This window comes from Indicator indicator, chromosome 5, assembly GCF_027791375.1.
Source record: "Indicator indicator isolate 239-I01 chromosome 5, UM_Iind_1.1, whole genome shotgun sequence".
Classification (NCBI taxonomy): Eukaryota; Metazoa; Chordata; class Aves; order Piciformes; family Indicatoridae; genus Indicator; species Indicator indicator.
In genome coordinates, this window is record NC_072014.1 from 25,262,574 (window position 1) to 25,270,829 (window position 8,256).

Sequence of the window (8,256 nt, forward strand, 5' to 3'; positions counted from 1 at the left end):
GAGTGGCTAGCCCGAGAGTGGAGAGTGCTGGAGAGGGTTTGAGGTGAGCCCGAGCGGCCAGTGCCTCCTCGGATATGCAGTGGGAATCACCTCTATACAGCCAGAGCAGCCAAGGGAGGGCTTTGGAAGAACAACTGATGTCATTTACAAGAGCAAACATTTTGGGTTCAAGGTCTCTGCAGCAGGTCACCATAGCACGATATAGTGAAAGGGACCATTAACAGGAATCCTGGTAGAGCTTCAAAATTACGACTCTGAGATCTGGAACAGCCAGCATAGAGCAAAAAGCTGGGTGAAGTTCATCAAAAAAGCATGGCTAGACCATAATCTACAAATGCCTACTCTGTGAGGCTGTTTCTGGCCCTAAGAAATTATTTCTTTAGTCTGAAAGAAAGGAGATCTGATGGAGGAGGAGTGGAACACAAGTTTTGAAGGGGTTGTTATTTTTGTCAGTAATGTGCTCTTTTAACTACTTGAGACACAGAGAGGGTTCTGACAGAAATGGTAGTATCTTGTCCAACCTCTACCACAAGACAGAGAAACACCTAGGTCATTGCCTAACCTGTGATGACCACCCCCAGAAGCCTCTTCTACCTTCACTATCTGGACCTTTTGGTAAGGTTTCCTAATATCTCAGTCACTGTGAGTGTGTCCTTCCATTTTGATAACAAGTCACCAGGAGCCACCCTGGGTATAACTATCCAGCCTCTTTTCGTTTTGTGCTGGATTATCTTAATCTACACCACTTTCCCTGGCTGTTGAAAACATCATGCAAGACAGTGCCAGAAGCCTAACTACAGTCCTTATCTCAGATCTAATACTTCTATCCGCAAGGCCAATTACCCTGTTAGCAGAGGGGATTGGATCAACTCAACAGCAATGTGTCCTTGGCAGTCCTCTCTGCAGCTATGCATTTGTCATCAGCAAACCTATTCAGAGTAAACACACCAAGCAACCCACATGCACTCATCATAAACTTGGGGCCTAACCTCTGCTTTCCAGGCCAAGTTCCTTGTGAGCTCCTTTCCCCATTCAGCACTTCCCAGACACACAGCATGGGGGAAAAAAAAACTAAGCCTGTAACTACTGCAGTTTTCATCATGGTGGTGGTGGTGTAGCACATGTATTGGTGGGCTGTAATGGAGTAGTGGATGTTCCAGCCTGACAGACCTCCCTGCTGCTCTGAGCCAGCAGCCTAGGAAAGCCCAAGCCAAGGTAAAGAACCAATGTTTCAAACCCCAAGGTTTTTAGTATTAACACTACTGTCAAGTGACACCTTCAATGAGGGATGAAGAAGGTGGCTTGACCTGGTCCTTAGAACAAAGAGGCTTTCCAAACTCTTCATAGAATAAATGTATTTCCCAAATGCAGCAACAGCGACTGATGCTGTAAGTCCTGTGCTCTATCAGCCTAGTAGGAAGGGTGGCAAGAATCTTGAGAAGAAACTTATGCCTGATATTTGCTCCTTTCTGTTACAAGATTAAATCAATAGTCCTACGTTCATACAGCCCACCTAGAACTGTGGATGTCTGAACTGTCTTCCGATTCTCTTCCTGCCTGCAAGGGGTGGCTACCACCACCGGCTTCTTCACAGAGTTTTGATAAGCAGGCAAGTGCTGACTTGCTTTTGCTGGCTGCCCAGATGCTGCCTTCACCATGTGTCTGGCACCTCACCTCTGACACCCTGGTATCTCCAGGGCTGGCTGCCACACCAGCAACACAATGAACATGAAGCAGTCAACAAAGACATGGGCCCTACCATGCAGGACAAGCCTGGACCCTTCTCCAGCATGCCAGTCCCCTCCCCCACTCAAGGCTCCCCAAGCCTGGTGCAGCAGCACTGCCCGCATGATGGGCAGCAATGCTGGCAGCCCGGTGACGTCCCAGACCTCCTGTTATCACAGCTGCAGATGGCACAGGAAGCAGGGTGCCATGGCTGTTGCCTGCTTGTCAGCAGAGAGCTGGGCTCTGACAGAGGACAGCCAGGGTGGTCTGGTGCTGGGGGTCTGGGCAATGAGCTGTTCCTGCATCCATGAAAGGAGCAGCCCGCCAGTGCTGCAGGCAGCAGAGCCCCGCACCCAGCCCTGGCGGCAGCAGACAGTGAGTCAGCTTCCTGCTGGACTTTCCACACTGAGGGAAGGTTGGTGGAGGACTGGCAGGAACAAGCCAAGGCAGGAATTCCTTCTGGACACCAGACAACGTCCTAATTTCCTCCTCTGCCACGGGTCTGGCACACGGCTGGAAGGCAGGCCAGTGTGCCCCTGCTGCAGGCTGAAAGTATCTGCCAGGCTTGCTCTCCCACCACCTGCAAGGATAAGCTGTGATACTTCACCCATAGGTGCCACCTCCCCAGTCACCTCCCCAGTGGCTCATTACAATCATACCCGTAGGGTGAAGAACTGATCTCTGACATCATCCCTGGGATGATCTCACTCAGGAGAGCCAGCAGCAGAGGATCCAAACAGGGGCACAGGGAGGTACAGATGCAGGAGAAGGGCATCTGTGCTCTGCTGTGCATCACTACCATCAGAGCCCCTGCCACTAGGCCCTGCAGTTTTGCTAGGGTCCCCAAATCCTGCCTTGCCAAAAGCACAGGACAGTCAAAACTATACAAGTGCAAGAGAAAGGGGGACACATGGCAGGGCATGCACTGACCCCAGAGTTCTGCCTCCCCACCTCACTTTCACAATTGCTTGAAATAGGCTTAAAAATCAACTCTTGAAAAGTGCAGTTTCTCCCTTCTCCCATTCCCAGCCTCTGGGGAGTCCAGCCACAGCTCAGACCCAGGCACTCAGTCTAGGCCAGCTCAGGCTAGTACTGCCCCAACTCAGCACAAAGCTGTGGACCTCTTCTCCTGCCTCACTGCTCACAAGGTAAGGATGGTAGTGATCAAAGCTGTGACGAAGCTCTCCCTGCCTGAGGCTTCTCTGAGGATCTGTGGCAGGAATTAGCCCAGGCTCCTCAGGGACAGGATCATATTTGTACCAGATGTGTCCCTGCTCCAGAGGAATGTAATTAAGGCAGCTGGAGGGGCTTTCACAGGGTCACACCAAGCACTGTGGCACCTGCTCCCCTGGAGAGCGGGAGTGTGAGGGGAAGCCCTACTTGCAAGGGGGAACAACATGGGGTGGGGGGTGTTCGTATCTGTCCTGGGCATTCCATTGGCTCCCAGCTCACTTCAGCCACTGTCTGCAGTGAGTTCATCTTACTGAAAAGCAGAGTGCTGCCTGTGCACACTACAGGCCCAGACCAAGGGTGGCTGCACCTTTGCTCAGTCTGTCCACAATGGGAGAAACTTTTTACTGCATTGAAACGCAGGAGTGCCCTCTATTAGGGCTGCCCTTTCTCTAGAGGTCAGGAAAACAGGATGTCTTCTTCATTTTCAGCCTGGGCACAAGAGCAGAGAGCTGGGGCACACGGCTCCAGAGGGTGGATGCTGGGAGCATCCAGTCCAGTGTCACCATGTGCCATCTCTTAGACTCTGAAAGATCCTCCTGAGCTGTGTCATTAGGGCCAGCACCAGCTTGTGACTTTCTACCAGCCCCATGTGCACTTGGCCATGCTGGATAGACCAAACCATAACTGAGTATTTCCATCTTTCTCTGCAGATAGAGGTCTTGATTTTGTTCTCCCAGCCCAACCCATCCCTCTTATCCCTGCTGAAGTTCCCTGCCACTTCTCCCTTTGTGCTGCCACAGGTTTACTTGGGGCCAAAAGATATCCATGTGCAGCTTTTGCACCTCGCTCCTGAGAAATGCAGTCCTGGTGGCAAGAGTGCTGAATAAGAGATCTGGGCTGCACAAGGCTCTAATTACAGGAGGAACATGCAGGGATGAGGCCAGCCAAGCGCATCCACCTAATTTCCTCTCCTATTAAGCCTGCCCTGCTTTTGCTTGACCCAGACCAAGCCTTGCTATTAATGGGTGATGCTGTGGAGGTCACAGATGGCTCTGTTACAAACGGCCTTGTGAATTCTGCTCAGCTGGGTGTATAAGCAGGGCTTTGCTCACAGATACCAGTACTGCGGGACTCATGCTGTAGAAAGTGTGTCAGCCAGCTGTGGTGCAGGCGTTTCCCAGACTGAGATGTTTTGCTAGATGCAGGCAGCTCTGTGTCCCTGGCTGCACAATAAATCCAGGCAAACAAGTGAGGAAGTTAAATGGTGTCCTATCACTGCCACTGGTCATGACCAAGCTCTGCTGACGAGTGCTGGTAGCCAGAGCTCAGAACATTTCCTCTTTCTGGTCTCACCTGTGCAGCTTCAGTGTGCAAAATCATTTCTGTGCTAAAGGACAGAACTCTTCCCCTTGCTGTGCACATGACACCAAATTGATGCCAGTCCCTGCCCTGATTTGCTGTATGTGTCCCTTGTGAGTCCCCATGACTCACACAATGCTGGGCAAATCCAGGGAGCAGGTGAGACTGTGCTAACTCCTTCTGTCTGCCAGAGCACCTGATTTTGAGGTCCATTTCAGGGCTGAAAAGTGAGTGCAGCCCTACTTGATAGCACCAGGGACTGGCCCCACCATCTGTCCATCTGTCCTTGCTGAGGATGAGAGCCTGTCACAGCACGAGCTGGCCACTCTCCACGCTCTCCCAGCCTCGGTGATGTTACTGTACTCTGTGTGCTGGAGGAGGGGGACATCCTCCAGGGACAATGGACTGATAGATGAAGGCAATCATCCAGCTGGACTGCTGCAGCAGAAACCACAAGATCCCCCCTCTCTGCAGCAGTCATAAGAGGGGGATTACCCTTCCATGCTGCTCACTGGCAAGGTCACATCTGGCAGCCTGTGGCCCAGGAGGTCACCGAGTGTGATAGGAATGACGGGGGATGCTGTGCAACGCTGGTGCTCAGCACCTCTCCTTGCTGTGGCTCCTGTGTGATCCCCTCTGAGTGAGGTAGGACACCCATGGGTTCCAGCACACCTCCTTGCTGCGCCTTGCAAGGAAAAATATTTGGAAGCCACATTTCAGAGCTCAGGCTGAGCCTTCCCTGTCCTGACTACAGCAACACTGCCCCTCTCAGCAGGGAAGCTCATGTGAGTCATCTTTCGCACCAAGATACAGCAGCTTGTGGGTAGATGCAACCCAGCCAACAGCATGCACCAGACAGAAAAACCTTGCATAGGGACAGGAGAAGCATTAGTGTTGTCTTCATGGAATTGCTCCCAGCCAGGGTCCTGGTACCAAGCAGGAGGGCTGGGCTCAGCCTTGGCCAGCTGTCTGAGCCAGCAGGACTTGCTTGCTGGGCAGGTTGAAACACCATGGTCACAGCTCCCTCTTCCATGAGCAGCAGGGTGGAGGTGAAAGGGGAACTGTTGGGGCCAGATCCATATTCCAGGGGTACTGTACCTGTCACAGGTCTCTGACAGAGGATTTGTTCCCATTTCCTCTTCTCATTCCATCAAGAGACCATTTACTTTTCCTAAGAGTCCCTTTGGGGAGCAGTTTCAGCACAGGTATCACAGAGAGCCAGAGGGCTACAGAGCTATGCAGGGACAATGCACTGGGAAGGGCAGGGCAGGGCACAAGGCAGCAGGTAGGCAGCAAACTGTCTGAGGCTAGGGAGCCTCTCTCTTGCCAAGGCCAGATAAGCCTTTGGGAAAAATTCAGGGCCATTCACAGGAGTACTCACTTGTATCAAAGAAACCTGCTATCCAAGCATCCAGGACTCAGGCATCTCTGCAAAAGAAGTGTCCTTTTCAAAGACCTGTGCAAGGGAGAGGGGCTGGAGGGAGCTGCATCTCTGCCCTGTAGCTCCATGGCAATGCTTGTGGGGATGGCAACTAGCTCCAGGAAAGGCTGGCTCCTGAGCAAGGGACATGTCCAAACTTGCTGTTCCCATGGGGAGGAAGGTTTGTGTCCGTGCCTGAGGAGGGCAGGTTCCTCACCTGACAGGCAGCAGGGCCCAGCTCAGCACTTTCTCCTCTCCCTGGTGCCTTTCCTGGGGTAGGTGAGTCCTTTTTATTGAGTGACATAATGGGGAGATGGGTGGAGGGCAGAAGGGGGCAGAGAATGTGGGGATGAATCTGCAGCCACTGGTGCAGGGCCACTGATGCTCAGCAGTACTTGCTGGCCATCCTCAGCATCTGCAACAGCAAGCTGGATGCCAGCACTTCTGAGCTGAGGATCCACATGCATGCATCACACCCCTCAGCATCAGCTCTGCTGTCCCCAAACTGTTGCAACTCACATTTAAACAAACCCACCTGCAGACACTTGTTGGGGAAGGTGAATGCAACCAAAGCTACCCTCGCTTTGAGGGATGTGCTCTGTTGCCACCTCCTGCCATTTTAATCACCCCTCTCTCTCCCCCCCCCCACCCTCCCACCCCTCCAAGATGCAGAGCTCACAAACCCTTGTGGGGAAAAAAAAAAAAAAAAAGACGTTTGAGTGCCTGAAAAGCACACGTGAAAGCCCAGGCCAGGACTTCCAGATATAGAGGGGAAAAAGGAGAAATTTTGTTAGTGGTACTGGTTCCCAGTTTTGTCATGGGGATGGTCTTAGCTAGCAGTTTCCTTAACTTCCCATCTGTACAGCCGTTCAAATGGGTGCCAGTGCTATCTCACAGCAGAGATCTGCCAGCCCCTCCTGGCTGTGGAGAATAAAAATAGCTGGAGAAGGTAGCTTGAGTATACTTGAACCTGTGTGGCAGGAACAGAAACCCAAAGAGTTTGCTTAAACGTACAATGATTTAAAATAGTATGGTTGATAGTTTTGGGAACAGACATAGTTTAAGTTTTCCAGACAGGTAACGGTGGCTGCTTACTTTTGTAAAGATAAAACTCTTCTCAAACAGCAAAGAGGTGGGAGAAACTGCCCGACAGAGCGCGGGGCTGGTCTGGGAAAACCATATCCCTTTCCAGGGAGCAGAAGGACCCTTGTCCCCTCCCACAGCAGCCTCCTGGGAGGCTGCAGACGCCCATTGTACTCTTGCCCCTCCCACAGCAGCAGCCTAGGGGGCTGCGGGCAGCCTCTCTTCTTTTCTCCATGCTCAGCACTTGTGTTTTGTGATCCAGCATACTCCTGGTGTGGCAGCACTCAGCAGCCTCTCCCTCTGGTCCCACAAAAGTGGGGGTATCTGACTGAGCTCACCCCTTTCAGCCCACTCCTCCCACCCCAGCCCATCCCTGTTGCCCTCCTCACCCACCCATTCTCTCCTCTCCAGAAGAGCAGCTAGGACCAACTCATCCAAGCTGGCCAGATACCCCATTCTTCAAAGCAGCATCCTTTGCACTATCTGCTGGCCAAACCTACATGCATAACTCAGACCAGAGCCCTGCAGCAATCCTGCTTTCATCAGCCTGTGCATCACATCCTGGTGCATCCAGGGACCAAGACTGTGTGGCTGAGCTGCAGTCCCAGCTGCCTCCTCTCGATCACCGTGGCTGCCCATGGAGGCTCTCTACTCTGCCCTGGAAGGGGAGATCAGCACCTTTGTGAGGCATGTGCAGCAGTGCCAGGAAAGCTTTGACCTGTGCAGCCAGTACCACATGCTGCTGTTGATGCTGCCATGGAGCTCCTTGGGGCAGGTGGAGATCAGGCAGCACCCTGACATGGCCAGCTACATTGGCTGGCTGGCCTCCTACCTTCAACACCTGAGCATGCTGAAGGAGAGGTTTGACACCAGGGTGGTGCTCCCGCTCTGTGAGAACTTGTACATGCATGAGGAGCCAGCTGCCCACCCCACCTGGCAGGCCCCGGTGGCACCCATCCCACGCCTGGCCGCACAGCTCTTTGCCCACAGGCGTAACTGGGGGCTGCTGCTGCTGCAGGGGAGGGCCCTCAGTGAGCAGGCCTGCAGCCCCCTGGGCCTGCATGACCTGCATGGCTTTAATGGCATGGGGTCCTTTGTGAAGGTCTTGCAGCTGACCCTGGATGTCTTTTACCAGACCTTGGCCACGGCAGAGTTTGCCCAGCAGTGGGTCCATCTACACCACAGCAAGTACAGCCTCTCCCTGCCACCATCACCATCATCACCATCACGGCAGCCACCAGCACGGGGCAGCCAGCAGCCTGGCTCTCCCTTGACGCTGCCTGACCTCTTGGTCCCGCTGCAGGCCTCAAGCGCAGAGAGCAGTGCCAGGGTGCTGAGAGCCTGGCTGCAGGAGAGCCGAGAGGAGCTGCTGGCCCTGCTGAGCCGCCGGCAACGGGCAGCTGCCCTGCACGCCCAGATCTGTCACCTCACCCAGCGCATCCGGGACCTGCACCTGCAGCAGCAGGGTGAGGGGACAGAGCTGGCCCAGCCCCAGC